Source organism: Schistocerca gregaria, chromosome 5 (genome assembly GCF_023897955.1).
Source record: "Schistocerca gregaria isolate iqSchGreg1 chromosome 5, iqSchGreg1.2, whole genome shotgun sequence".
NCBI classification, from domain to species: domain Eukaryota; kingdom Metazoa; phylum Arthropoda; class Insecta; order Orthoptera; family Acrididae; genus Schistocerca; species Schistocerca gregaria.
In genome coordinates, this window is record NC_064924.1 from 324,682,542 (window position 1) to 324,698,719 (window position 16,178).

Below are 16,178 nucleotides of genomic sequence, written 5' to 3' on the forward strand. Positions count from 1 at the left end.
ATACCTGAGTCTTAAAATTACGAACAACTTCAGTTGGAAGGACCACATAGATAATATTGTCGGGAAGGCGAGCCAAAGGTTGCGTTTCATTGGCAGGACACTTAGAAGATGCAACAAGTCCACTAAAGAGACAGCTTACACTACACTCGTTCGTCCTCTGTTAGAATATTGCTGCGCGGTGTGGGATCCTTACCAGGTGGGGTTGACGGAGGACATCGAAAGGGTGCAAAAAAGGGCAGCTCGTTTTGTATTATCGCTTTATAGGGGAGAGAGTGTGGCAGATATGATACCCGAGTTGGGATGGAAGTCATTACAGCATAGACGTTTTTCGTCGCGGCGAGACCTTTTTACGAAATTTCAGTCACCAACTTTCTCTTCCGAATGCGAAAATATTTTGTTGAGCCCAACCTACATAGGTAGGAATGATCATCAAAATAAAATAAGAGAAATCAGAGCTCGAACAGAAAGGTTTAGGTGTTCGTTTTTCCCGCTCGCTGTTCGGGAGTGGAATAGTAGAGAGATAGTATGATTGTGGTTCGATGAACCCTCTGCCAAGCACTTAAATGTGAATTGCAGAGTAGTCATGTAGATGGACAAGAAGTTGAGTGGCCAGACAGCACTGACCTTTAGACCACGCCAAGAGGTTGTAACGGTAAATGCTTGGCGTGGCACGGAAAAAGTAGGTGTAAGGGAGACGCTAACGGTTGGCTGCTAAACCTCACCTAAGTTAAACACAAGCCTGCCTTGGAAGTATAACCAACCGAAATGCATGTAACAAGATTTGGCCCCATGAGACGCTTAAGCGTGAGGCCTTCAACTAACTAAATATGGGGAACTAGTGATTTAATGCACAACATACAGGCAAATCTTGTTACATACGTTTTTATGAACGAAAAAAAATTAAGTATCCCCAAGCACTCCTAAACTCCAGTAATTCAAAACACACGATCAGGTCACAACACCATGACAATTACCAGATCGAAGCTGTTACACTTTGGTACGAGCGCCACGCTCCTCAAATCACGTGGCCAGACACAGGAACAGAAAACGAAAAAAATGGAAACTGAACCGAGCTATATAGAAGCAGCAAGACTCAAACACACGCACGTACCGAACCACTGACAATCATCACTCTCACAGAGAGGAGCAAGATCAATCTTTACGTATGTCGCGTTGTCTCGATACCGAAGTAACGACCCAAAAGTAGCTCACCGAGCAGCCAAAGTCGCTGTTCGATGACCTGTAGTCGCCAGGAGATGCGTGGATGACGACGACCCAGCGCCCGCCTCTCCATCTGGTCGTCCCCAGGAATACTGTGTCCACTCCTATTTGCGTCGCACGTCCTTCGTGTCCGGGAGATGCTCTGCCAGACAAATTTGGAAGTCACGCAGGTGGCAGGACAAACAACCAGCCCGTTGCTCAGCAAACCTACGTTGTCCATGGTGCTTCACTCACTGCCTCTCCCGTATAACGACCCCAACACCACTTGCTCCAAACGTGCCACACTCCCTTCAAGCCAAAGATCACGTTCTAGGAGAAGTGACCCGAGCTATCGATTGCGCAACGGTTCATACATAGTATGAGTAATAAGGTCCTTGTATGGTTATGACATATCGTTCCTCTAAACATAAGTTTTCGCTGATACTGATCTGAATACACACAATCGTCCTTTTATATTGACCGGGCCAAATATCTCATGAAATAAGCATCAAACGGAAAAACTACAAAGAACGAAACTTCTCTAGCTTGAAGCGGGAAACCACATGGCGCTATGGGTGGCCCCCTAGATGGCGCTGGCATAGGTCAAACGGATATCAAATGAGTTTTTTTTTTTTAAATAGGAAACCCCATTTGTATCACATATTCGTGTAGTACGTAAAGATATATGAATGTTTTAGTTGGACCACTGTTTTCGCTTTGTGACAGATGGCGCTCTAATAGCCACAAATGTATAAGTACGTGGTATCACGCAACATTCCGCCAGTGCGGACGGTATTTGCTTCTTGATACATTACCCATGTTAAAATGGACCGTGTACCGATTGCGGGAAAGGTCGTTATCGTGTTGATGTATGGCTATTGTGATCAAAATGCCCAACGGGCGTGTGCTATGTATACTACTCGGTCTCCCGGACGACATCATCCAAGTGTCCGAACCGTTCGCCGGATAGTTACGTTATTTACGGAAACAGGTAGTGTCCAGCCACTCGTGAAACGTCAACCACGACCTGCAACAAATGATGATGCCCAACTAGGTGTTTTAGCTGCTGTCACGGCCAATCTGCACATCAGTAGAAGACAAATTGAGCAAGAATCGTGAATCTCAAAAACGTCGATGTTGATAATGCTACATCATCATTAGTTGCACCCGTACCATATTTCTATGCACCAGGAATTGCTGGCGACGACTTTGAACGCCGTGTACAACTCTGCCACTGGGCACAAGAGACATTTTTTGCATGCGTTCTACACTCCTGGAAATGGAAAAAAGAACACATTGATACCGGTGTGTCAGACCCACCATACTTGCTCCGGACACTGCGAGAGGGCTGTACAAGCAATGATCACACGCACGGCACTGCGGACACACCAGGAACCGCGGTGTTGGCCGTCGAATGGCGCTAGCTGCGCAGCATTTGTGCACCGCCGCCGTCAGTGTCAGCCAGTTTGCCGTGGCATACGGAGCTCCATCGCAGTCTTTAACACTGGTAGCATGCCGCGACAGCGTGGACGTGAACCGTATGTGCAATTGACGGACTTTGAGCGAGGGCGTATAGTGGGCATGCGGGAGGCCGGGTGGACGTACCGCCGAATTGCTCAACACGTGGGGCGTGAGGTCTCCACAGTAAATCGATGTTGTCGCCAGTGGTCGGCGGAAGGTGCACGTGCCCGTCGACCTGGGACCGGACCGCAGCGACTCACGAATGCACGCCAAAACCGTAGGATCCTACGCAGTGCCGTAGGGGACCGCACAGCCACTTACCAGCAAATTAGGGACACTGTTGCTCCTGGGGTATCGGCGAGGACCATTCGCAACCGTCTCCATGAAGCTGGGCTACGGTCCCGCACACCGTTAGGCCGTCTTCCGCTCACGCCCCAACACCGTGCAGACTGCCTCCAGTGGTGTCGCGACAGGCGTGAATGGAGGGACGAATGGAGACGTGTCGTCTTCAGCGATGAGAGTCGCTTCTGCCTTGGTGCCAATGATGGTCGTATGCGAGTTTGGCGCCGTGCAGGTGAGCGCCACAATCAGGACTGCATACGACCGAGGCACACAGGGCCAACACCCGGCGTCATGGTGTGGGGAGCGATCTCCTACACTGGCCGTACACCTCTGGTGATCGTCGAGGGGACACTGAATAGTGCACGGTACATCCAAACCGTCATAGAACCCATCGTTCTACCATTCCTAGACCGGCAAGGGAACTTGCTGTTCCAACAGGACAATGCACGTCCGCATGTATCCCGTGCCACCTAACATACTCTAGAAGGTGTAAGTCAACTACCCTGGCCAGCAAGATCTCCGGATCTGTCCCCCATTGAGCATGTTTGGGACTGGATGAAGCGTCGTCTCACGCGGTCTGCACGTCCAGCACGAACGCTGGTCCAACTGAGGAGCCAGGTGGAAATGGCATGGCAAGCCGTTCCACAGGACTACATCCAGCATCTCTATGATCGTCTCTATGGGAGAATAGCAGCCTGCATTGCTGCGAAAGGTGGATATACACTGTACTAGTGCCGACATTGTACATGCTCTGTTGCCTGTGTCTATGTGCCTGTGGTTCTGTCAGTGTGATCATGTGATGTATCTGACCCCAGGAATGTGTCAATAAAGTTTCCCCTTCCTGGGACAATGAATTCACGGTGTTCTTATTTCAATTTCCAGAAGTGTATTTAGCGACGAAGCGTCATTCACCAACAGCGGTAACTTAAAGCGGTATAATAGGCACTATTGGGCAACGGAAACTCCACGATGGCTGCGACAAGTGGAACATCAGCGACACTGAAGGGTTAATGTGTGGTGCGGCATTATGGGACGAAGGATAATCGGCCCCCATTTTATCGATGGCAATTTAATCGGTGCAATGTATGCTGATTCCCTACGTAATGATCTACCGATGTTACTACAAGATGCTTCACTGCATGACAGAATGGCGATGTACTTCCAACATGATGGACGTCCGGCACATAGCTCGCGTCCGGTTAAAGCAGTATTGAATAGCATATTTCATGACAGTTGGATTGGTCGTCCAAGCACCATACCATGCCTCGCACGTTCACAGGATCTGACATCCCCAGATTTACTTCTGTGGGGAAAGTTGAAGAATATTTGCTATCGTGATCCACCCACAACGTCTGACAACATGCGTCACAGCATTGTCAATGCATGTGCGAACATTACGGAAGGCGAACTACTCGTTGTTGAGAGGAATGTCTTTACACGTATTGCCAAATGAATTGAGGTTGACGGACATCATTTTGAGCATTTATTGCGTTAATGTGGTATATACAGGTAATCACGCCGTAACAGAATGCGTTTTCAGAAAAGTAAAGTTCACAAAGGTACATGTAACACATTGGAACAACCGAAATAAAATGTTCAAACGTACCTACGTTCTGTATTTTAATTTAAAAGACCTACCTGTTACGAACTGTTCGTCTAAAATTATGAGCCACGTGTTTGTGCCTGTTACAGAGCGAAAAAAGTGGTCCAACTAAAACATTCATATTTCTTTACGTACTACACGAATATGTAATAGAAATAAGGGTTCCTATTTTTAAAAAAACGCGGTTGATATCCGTTTGGCCTATGGCAGTGGCATCTAGCGGGCCAGCCATAGGGCCATCTATTTTTCCCCTTCAAGTTAGACAAGTTTCGTTCTTTGAAGTTTTCTCGTTTGACGCTCGCTTATTTCGTGAGATATTTGGCCCGGTCCCTATCAAAGGACCACTCTGTATAAATACTATTATGGTGCACATATATCCGTTTAATCAACCTGAAAACCGTTTGTTATCAAACACATTCCATGGCGCGTATTTGTGCAAATTTTGGAATCCACTTATATACGAGTGCAGGCTGTCTCGGCGAATTTCATATATGAAGCCTTCACGGGTTGTCAGCCGAGTAGCATTGGTACGAGACGACGATGCTACTCGACTGACAACCCGTGACGGGTTCATATTTGGAATCCACTTATCTGTCTCGAAGAATGTGTAGACTTTTATCTGTCCGCTACGACAGTATTAAGCAGGATCGCTGGTTGTCGTCAGCGATCGGCTAGTGATCTTTGTCAGAGAGGTTAGTGAGAGCAGGGGGAGATTCTTTGAAGGGGTGTGCAGTAGAGAGTCACGTCTGGGCTATCAATGGAAACGGTCCTTACGCCGTACCCCGCTGCTTGTGGAGATTTCAGCACGGACTGTTGGCACGTTCTAGTTGCAGCTCGTAAGGCATTATGGAATGAGGGCCATTCAGTTTGTGTGAGACGCACAGGCGGGATTCGTTAGAGAGTATCCAAACCGGTTTTGCTAGATCAGCATTGAAATAAACAGCCTGCTGCTACGGTGAACATAATTATTATTTGTATCTGCAGACTACTAAGAATGGGTGTGCCATCTGCTCAAGATTCTTCCGTTATAGCCAGCAGTTCTTGTTAGTCGTTACGCAATTTGACTGGCCTGAGTGTACATATTGATCTCATCTCTGTGTCGGCTCAATCTGGCCTCACTATATTAAGGTATTTTTGCTCTTTTTCTTTAACAACTGCACGGAGATGGTGTTTGCTGAGTACGATTTGACTGGCGTGTTGGTATATGAGGTGTGTTTGTTTCATTGGCGGCTGGAGCCGCGAACTTGTATTTCAGCAACAAAATGTTTCCTTGCGGCGCCAACGTATTAATGTAGGGTCAACATATATCAGTTAGTTTCTCATTTCTGTTATTATTGTATTTAATTGGCAGTACGGGCCGGTAATTGAATGTTTTAGTCCGTTGTAGACTTGTGGACACTCCCACGCTAAATTGGTGGTTTGCGAGCCGGCTCTAGTGTACCGGCCAGGTGTTGTATGAGTGAAGTGTGAAGCAGCTCGCACTCATTTAAGATTGAGAACCAAATCTTCCGTCATTTTGTTGCCCACTGTAATTATCATTTTGAAATTTTAAAGTCTACCTATTACTGTGATTCCATAATTAAATCTTTTGCTACGCTTGTTAAATCTTTTGCCTATGTTTAAAGTGTCTTGTTAATTATTCAGTCAAATACCTTGTAAGATAGCCGTTAAGGCCTGTTTTAAAATTAACTTTTCAAGTACTAGTTAAGTATTTAGTTTTTAAATCATTTTCATTAATTAGCCCTTCAGGCATCATCGGTTGTACTTGCTATTTCTTAAAATCAGCTCTTCAGGCGTTAGTGATTGCAGTTTGCTATTTGTTGTTGGAATTAGCGCTTTAAGCGTTATTGGTCATTTTTTTTTAAATCAGCCCTTCAGGAGTTATTGGTTATGGTAGTGGCAATTTCTTTAAATCATCCTTTCAGGCATCATTGGTTGTTGTTTGCCGTTCCTTAAAATCAGCCCTTCTGTCGTTTTGCTTTGGGAATTTGTTGTATTTCTGTCTGTTTGTCTTTAATTATATTAGCCCTTCAATCTGTATGTGACAGATTTTATCTGCCTACATGGTTACCAGTGTTTTAAAATAACTCATAATTTGTTAAAGATCACTAGCTTGTACTGTCAAGGCTAACTGAATGTTAAATAACGGCTGTTTTACCAACCCATCAACTATGTGCAAATGAACAAAAACCAGCCGAGTACTTCCTTTTGTTATTTGGTCGCGGGACACCGGGTTGGATAACCGTCCGCGTCCATCAAGTACATTGATGGGTGCAAACTGTAAGGCATGCCTTAGCAAGTTACCAATAGGAAATGTTGGGGGTAAAACTGGCTATCGAGGTCTCGCGGTGTGTAGAGACCATGCGTCTTCGTTTAGGATTATTGTAAGATGGTTGATTGCAGCTCCCCTGCGCTTCATTTACGTAATTTAAGTGCATTTCAAGATTGTGGAACATTATAGTTCCTTCTGCGAGATCCTTTTCCATTGTGTCTGTCGTAGGAAATGTTAGGTCTATGTTCGAGTCCACAGCTTGGATAGAGCGCGCGGGAATCAATACCAGGTTTTATATGTCATCACAGAGATATTGTTCTTCCACTCATCAAGCAACATTTCAGTCGTTAACGCTATTATACAATGATTTTCGTTCTGTATTGAATAGGAATTGTAATGAAAATACTTGATCCGTTTAATGGGATTTTTATATGAAACATGAGGTTTTTATATGGATTTTCTGAACGAGATATTAAGAGTGAATATAAACGGGGAAGTACAAACTTATTTTTCATTCCCCTGGTCTTTACTCAAGTTAACCTATGACTTGTTCCATATAACTATAAGTGTTCAATTTAGAAGTACGTTCTTGAGTGCACTACGATCACTTTAAATGCATTTAAAGCTGGGCGGGAATAAACATCTGTCAGCAGTGTAGGTGTTCTACATCGTAAATGAAATTTCCCGTCGGGCAGATGAGTTCGCGTTGCTGTGGAACATTCAGTTTTCCCGTCGTAGGAAAATCTTCAATAGCTGTGTGGTAATGAAAACTGAAGAAACGTTTTTACGGAGACGGAGACATTGAGACAAAATTCTACCATCAGGCTAACTCAATTACTGATGAGAACAGAATGCAAACCGATTAGCACAGCACGACTTACAGTTACAAGCTGCTATTCATAAACCAATATAGTGATTGGCTGCATGAGTTGTCTTGTCAGTTATTATATTTTCACTCTTGTCTTGACGGACCTACCATTAAACACACATACATAAGTCATATAATAACTATATGTTGTATTCTAGAGGCAAGACCTCTTACAAAATGTACGCTAAGTAAGTACTCAGACGAGATGAGAGAGTTCTTACCCACAAGTATATAAATAAAATCATAGATAACCAAAAAATTTTAAGTTTCTGATCCTTCTGAATACTATTCCCGTACTTTACTAACCTTACAGTTTAGCTCACTAATGCACAAAGGAGTACGCACACATGAAAACCGAGAAACATCTCTAAACACTTAAGACAATATTATATTCTTCGCTCAGCACAAAATCCAATTTTGCTCGTCACCTTTGTTCATTTGAAGAATATGGGAACAGTCCCATCATTGCTACATGTTTTAGTCTTGATGCTATGCGTACATATTTAGGTACATTCAGTGTGAAGTAACTCGTTGACTGAGAAAAAGATGAATGACACTCTGAACGAATAGCGACGGAGTTCATCACACAGTCTCTTGGTAGTAAACTGCATTCACTCACTACCAAAGCGTCATCGCATGTTGGTAGTCGTACCATCGACTGCGGGGAAAGGTCTAAGGTGGAGTAATACACCTAGGCGACGTACGCGAGAAGAGTTGGTTGCAGCTAGAAAATTGCAGCGCAGGAGTAGCTTCTGCACCGGGCGGAAATAATGGAACGAGCGGGAGAGAAAAGACATTTGGTGAAACAGAGCAGCCAACTGGAGAGCCGGAAACCTCCTTTTACCCGGCAGCAGGAGACACAGCTTTTGTGGAACGAGTACCATGAGATGAAGGCGGATTGTAGCGACGCCCTACAAGACCAATTTGCAGAGATGGGTCTCTTCTACTGGATGAGGTGTCTGTGATAAATCAAAGAAAGACTCGAGCTAATAACACAGAACACGAAGTGGGTACCATATTTACACAAAGGCAGAAATGTCGGTGTGCTAGGGAAAGAAAAGTTTATTTTGTGTTACGTAGTTCTTGCTACTTAGGTCGTCGCTTTAACCAGAATCTTCTGCTCAAAATCTATATGTGTCCCTTAGTTACACATGTACTTCGCATTCTGCTATTTGGTATGTAGCATGGAGCAGCTGTGGTACTTACATCATTTCCCACTTCACTTTTCCGTTCGTGAATGGTGCGTGAAAGGAACCACGCTCCGTATGAGCATGTATATCCTTGATTTTCTAGTCGAGGTCACTTCAAGAGAAGTGCAAAGAGGTTGTAAGAAGTAGTCTAACTTCTATTGCAATGTGCGCCTTCTCATACTGATGTGCAAATATGTCCGTGATGAACTACGCTTCTCTTGGAGCTTCGGATCCTGTAGATCCATTAAACACATTCGTAACTGTCCCGCGCTCATTCCTAGAATCTGTGTAGAAACACAGAACTCTTCCTTGTGTACAATCAGTCTAATAATCCCAGATAGGAAACACGGAACCTAGAAATTCTTAAAACGAATGCGCCAAAATTCAGTCTAGATATAGTGAAGGTTAGTGAAGTTAAATAGAAGGAGATTCCTGGTCGGACGTATATAGGAAAATATCGAAAACAGCGGACAATATGCAACGGGAATACGACTCGTTAAGAATACGAAAGTAGCGCAAAGTAAGTTACTGTGAAGAGTTCAATGATAGAGTTATTCTCATTACATTTGGCACCAAACCACGGTCCACGAGGATAGTTCAGATATATATGCCAAGAGCAGATAGACGAAGAGTTAGAGAAAGGATATGAGGATACTGAACGAATAATTCAGTATGTAAAGGGAGGTGATTATCCAATGAGCTTGAGGGACTGGAATGCGGCTGTAGGGGAAGAAATATCAGAAAGGTTTAAAGGAGAATTCCAGTTATACCAGCAGGAATGTAAAGGGAGATGAATATTTGTGGGAACTGGAACGCGGTTGTAGGGGTAGAACTGTACGGGAGAATTCGGGCTAAGCAGGAGAAGTGAGAGAGGAGGATGACAAATTGAGTTCCGTAATAAATTTCAGGTGATAATAACAAATAATATGACGAAGACTAACAAGGGGAAGGCCTCATATATGGCCAACCGAAACGGCTCAAATTTGGCAGGTTGCTTGTGTACAAACTAAAACGAAGGTGTAAAATATATTTCCGCTCAACAATTATGAGAAAATCACCCCTAAAGGTTACGACGAGCAATCGACTTAAAATTGGATGGCTCGATAGATAATCGTAAATAGAGCATTTTTCATCATAAGGTACGGGGTCCGCAAACGCAAATTCTTCCAGAAATCTAGGAAAGAAACTTTTACAACTGCCCCTTCTGTACCCATATGGTAAACATTTTTCACCGACGGCACCGATAGTCTGCTTTAGGCGGTGGCGCGGCACGGACCTGCTGTCCCGGCCGCGGGCGTGCGTGGACGAGGAAGTGTTTCCACCGCCGGCACTCGCGCCTGTTGTCTGACTCGATCGCCATGGCACACAATTTTCGAAAGACTACGCTTCAATTTACGTTCGACAACGAATTTCCCAGATTCGAAATAGAGCGTTTTTTGTGGGAAGAAGTTCGTTTATAATTGGAATACACCTGTCCACTGTAAGCAGTACAATGTACGTAAAGATGACCGATGAAGCTGCGTGTGAAAGAAGTCTCTCCACTGCTCAAAGAGGATTTAAATTTCGACACTCTGATGGCCATATCTGCGATGTAACAGGAGCTCCTTCAGGATTGGATGTGAGGGTCATTCGTATCTTTGAATTGCAGTTTGAGGTGCCAGAATCGATGGTTACTGAATCGCTGCGACCATATGGAACGGTACTTAGTCATACGCCTGAACGCTGGGCAAGTTTTAGTACCTATCCTGTGCTCAGCGACGTGCGACAGGTGCAGATCGTCCTTACTAAACGTATCCCGTCTTATTTATACATTGGCGGATGTCGATCTATTGCGATCTACGATGGTCAGCAACGCACCTGTGCTCTCTGTGGTGGAGAAGAACATATCCGCTCGGTGTGCATACAACGCCGCGTAGTGCAACTGCCACAGGGAGAAGCGTCACAGTGAGAAGTTCACACGCATCTGCCGACGAAGTACGTGTCGGTGGCCCGCCGGGAGGTGTTGCCAAGTTCGGAGCGTGACAAGGACGTGTTTATGCAGGAGCAGACCGAGTTACGGCAGCATGGAGGTGACTCGGAGAATGTCCCTACACCCACGTCACGTCAGTTGAGGGAGGAACCTTCCGAAAACTCACATGTAGCACGCGGCGTGGAAGTAGAGGTCGAGACAGTGGCGCCGGCAACGGACCAACGAACGATCGACGAACACAGTAAGGCAGCCGAGGGCAGGGCACGCAAACGGCGATCGCCGAAGCGTCGCAAAAAGCATCGCCATAGTTTGGGTGACACGTCCCCCCTAGCCTAGGGGACGCGAAAGGTATCCTAGCCGAAGAACTGTCTGACACAGAACACGTGCCTATAGAGGACGCTGACAGGATTCCGTCAGATGGTGACCGTATGTCCTGCCTTTCAGATGGCCCCTCTTCATTGACACCGACTGATCCAGCGCTGCCGACGAAGGAGTCAGGGACACCAATGTCTCGGCAGCCACGTCGAAACACATGAGAGGACGTTTCTCGGATGGATGACCACTGCGACTGGGCAGAACCAGTCGAAGACATACAGGAATGGCCACCCCGAAATGATGCCCACTCACCTACAGGATGCACACCACGGAACGACAACAAAGGAGGGCAGCCCGTTGGCGGGCAACCCTCTGAGCACGAATAGTGGACTAAAGCTCTTGGAGTTCTCAATGACATGACACGAGCATGACAACGACAACGAACCAAGCATATGAGGTGTGCACAGTGAACGTTAACACCGCACGTTCGCTTGCAGAGATGCAACTTCTCCGGGACATGATTTACGCCACAGACGTTGATATTCTGCTGATGCAGGAAACCTGCAATGCTGCTTTTCCCTTCGTGCATGGATACAACACTTACCTAGCGCCGACTCCAGATGGAGGACGTGGCACAGCGATACTAGTCCGTGAAGGGATTCCGATGTCTGACCTCGATTACCTTCCTTCGGCTCGGGGTTTGGCTATGACCTTGAACGGCATTCGTATCGTCAACATCTATGAACCCTCCGGATCTGACAATCGACAGGCGCGTGCACGATTCTACTCGGAGGAGATTGCCCCCCTATTCCATAGGAGGTGTGACCACACCTTGGTAGGGGGGGGGGGGGATTTTAACTGTGTACTCACACCGAAGGATCAAACTCCTGATTTCAGCTCCTGCCACGCATTGAACACGATCTGCCGGGACATGGCCCTTATGGACACGTGGGAAAAGATCCATGGGCAGTGAGAGGGCTATACGTATTTTACTTGCCACTCGGCGAACAGGCTGGATCGGATTTATGTTTCTGACGGATTAAGAGATCACGTGTTGGTTGCTGAACGTTGGCCCACAGCTTTTACGGATCACCTTGCATATTCATGCATGTTAACCCTCCCATGGCAGCGGGTCTGGCGGGGTCGTAGTTCCTGGAAACTTAATTCATCCCTATTGGTGGATCTCGATTGTCGCCAGCGGATCGAAGAAACATGGCAGACTTGCACTCGCCGTCTGCCGCTGCACCGTACGGTTCTTTCGTGGTGGCTGCAGGGTGCAAAACCGGCGATACGAAGAGCTCTCATAACGCATGGCAAGGAAAAAGCGAAATGGCTCCGAGATACGCTTGATTATTACTACATGGTGCTCCGCGACCAGTCCTCCAGGGCCACATCGCCCGAGCGTTAAGCGGAAGTCCATCGCATCCAGGCCTGCATGTTATCCATCACGAGACGTCGACTTGAGGGACTTTCGATCCGTGCTCGGTGCTTGGACAACGTCGATGGAGAACGTATTGGCATGCATCATGTGTCCAAGGGACATGCGGGTAATCACCGATCCCTAATCACAGTCCTCCATGATGACGATGGTCGTTCCTTGACGTCACAAAAGGACGTTGCTGCTGAGTGTCTGGAGCATTATCGCTTCCTTTTCACTGGGACGCCGACGGACAATCGGACAGGAGAAGAAATTTTGCGACAGATGCAAACGGAGGTGGATGGTCCGGATGCAGAGGCGCTATTGGAACCCCTAATGGAAGATGACATCCGGGGCGCACTCGAGAAGGGTGCGGTGCATAAATCCTTTGGGCCAGATGGGTTGACACTCGAATTTTACCGCGCATTTGCGGATTTAATTATGTATAATGAGTTATTGAGCCCTGACACGGACGTTCCGTCGCAGTTCACGGCGGAACTGCTTATACCAATACCGAAATCGACAGCGAGTGTCAGCGCCCATCAATTTAGACCGCTCACGATGCTCCATACTGACTATAAGATCTTTGCGCGAATGTTGGCGGCAAGGCTCAAGACTGTAATGTCCAAGACAATACCACCAGTCCAGGCTTGTCTAGGGATTCGGAGCAACATACATTCTATCCTCGACGAATACCGTGACGTAATTTCCCTGGCGGAAGCTTGTCGCATGCGAGCGGCGTTCGTATCGGTGGATTTTGATCGTGCCTTTGACAGGATAAACCATGATTTCCGTGACTCGACCGTGTGACTCATGGCGATACCAAAGGATTTTATTGCCGTCCTCATGCGCCTCCTTCGCGGCGCTTATTCGACGATGAGAGTCAATGGCAGGGAGGTAGGAATGATTCCTGTTTGCAGTTCAGTTAGGCAAGGATGTCCCTTGTCGATGATACTGTTTACAATAACGCCTGAACCATTGATGCAGACTCTTAGACGGACTCTAACAGGCGTCCGACTCCGTGCGAGCTCCTTCACGTGTCGTGCATATGCCGACGACTTGATGATACTCGTCCGGTCGGAGAACGAAGTAAGTCAGTTGGTTACCCTTCTTACTACGTACGGAGTAGCCGCGGGAAGCAGGGTCAACATGAATAAAACCAACATCATGCACATCGGTCGAGGGCTGGACGCTCTGCACAGTCCGTTTACGACGGTGGACATCTTGCGATGCTTAGGTGTATTGTTCATCCGATCGCTACGGCAATTAGCGGCGGCGAGCTATCGACGTCTCCTCCACAACGTCCGACTGCACATACTCAACAATTCACTCCGACCGCACGACCTGCTCCAAAGGGTGGACTACACTAATGTTCACCTGCTGCACCTGGCACAGGTACTGCCAAAGCCACATGGCATTGCTGACAGATTAATGGCGGCCTTTGGCTACTATGTCAGCCAAGGAATGTTGTTTAAGATCAAATACGAGACTTTAACTCTTCCACACCATTCTGGAGGACTTAACCTCACGGATGTGCGGAACAAGGCTCTGGCTCCATACCTGCGAGCGACGCTACGCACTTGGAACCAACGGCAACACGCCATCACGTCGGCCATCCTGGATGTGCTTCTTCCCATGTCCTTTGAACCACTAGTGGCGATAGGCACAATCTCGCCCTCTTTTTCTCACGTCGCGCGATTCTTTGTTGATTTTAGTTATTTTCAGTTACAGATACCTTCTACAAGAATACCCACTACCCGTGAGATATATCGATACTTGCGGCGTCATCATGGCAGCAATGTTGTCGAACTTAAATACCCAACACGAAACTGGCGACAGATTTGGCGAGCTGTCCATACACCTCTCCTCACCACAGCCGCGCGATCGTCATGGTATACATTAATCAACCGCAAGACAACCAACCGCCAACGATTGTACGAGATTCACATGGTACATTCCCCGCTCTTCCTTATATGTTGCATGCCGGACACCGACGAACATTCTCTGCAGTGTGGTGAGGCAAAGGATGTTTGGCGGCTGACGCAACGCATCTTGGCCCTCTTCCGACGCACCGACGAATCAACGATCACGACGGACGCTTTATTTTTCCCTGACGCTGTACTTTTCCCTTCACAAAAAACGTCGGCAATCCGATGGATTGAAGGACACGCATTGCACTACGTGCTCTCGCGGACCTTGACATCGGGCATGGACTACTGGCATTATCTACTAGAACAACACGAAATCATCCGCCGCCACTCTAAATATAAAACGTATTTTGCGAACTTTCTAGGCAGCATGTTTCATAACCCCCCGAAGCGGTGGGGAGTCCCAGGTTTACGTTGTTTCGAGGGATAGGATGTACTCCCAGTGAAGTGACGAGGATGTCACTTCAGCCCTATATTTCTTTCCCTTCTTTTTTATATATAATTTTTCTTTTGGGACATTAAAATTAAACGAATAAATAAAATATTATTGTTACTAACAAAAAATTACAATGTGCAATGTTTCCTTCCTGTTGCCTCTCCTTTATTTATCCTGTCAGGAGATGGGGACACCGTGGTCAGGCCTCCAAGTACGACCCGCGCCCACTCTGCCCCCTGACTGTCAGTAGCTAAAAAAAAAAAAAAAAAAGTAGATAATAAATAAAAAAAATAAAAAAGATGGATAGAGCGTCTGCCATAAAAAAAATTAAAAAAATTGCGCAGCGGTCAAGGTAACTGGCTGGCAATCGCAAAACCAGGGTTCTAATCTCAAATAAACCAAGCTGATGTTATTCTTTTTGTTTGTATTTATCCATATTCCAATTGATAGGGATAGGAGGGTTAATAAGGTAAGTAAATCAATAAGGAATGATAATAATAAGGTTGTCAAATAAATTTCTCAAACCTCTTCGGTTGGTAAACAACTAAAATGTTACTCCAGGTCACTTTACAATGGCTCTTCTAGTCACTGTTACGATCCTCACTTTTCTTCGAACAACTAGATGGATGGTACTCGTTATGTAAACATCCGAAACAAACATACTCACGGCACCAGGAACATCTAATGTATGCAATCTTCCGACTCCTACACTGATAGAGATAAACATCACACGGCTGGCACACAGGTGTGCAGTTTGGCAGTATTAGTTTTACTCTGCACGTCGGCTGACCCTCGCCATCTATAAACATTGTGTCATATGTTGTAATATTAATTTGTCCATAAACTTTAGGGGTGATTTTCTCAAAAACACGGGCGTGTTGCCCCAAAATACCTTAGATTTCTTCGTTTTAAGATGTACACAAGCGACGTGCCAAACTTGAGCCAAATCGGTTGGCCGTGTCGGAGGCCTTCCCCTTGTAACCCTGTAACCATGGTCTAGGGCGCCGGCAAGGTAGCTTTTTTCGGTCATAGGGTTAACTGCCTTCTGTGATGAAAAATGGAGTTAATGTATCAACGATTAACTTGAACTAGCACGATTGGACGTCCGCCCAGAACAAATTCAACCACTAACAAACAACAAAATGAGATAAAAAAATGATAGAGTCTCTGATCACTA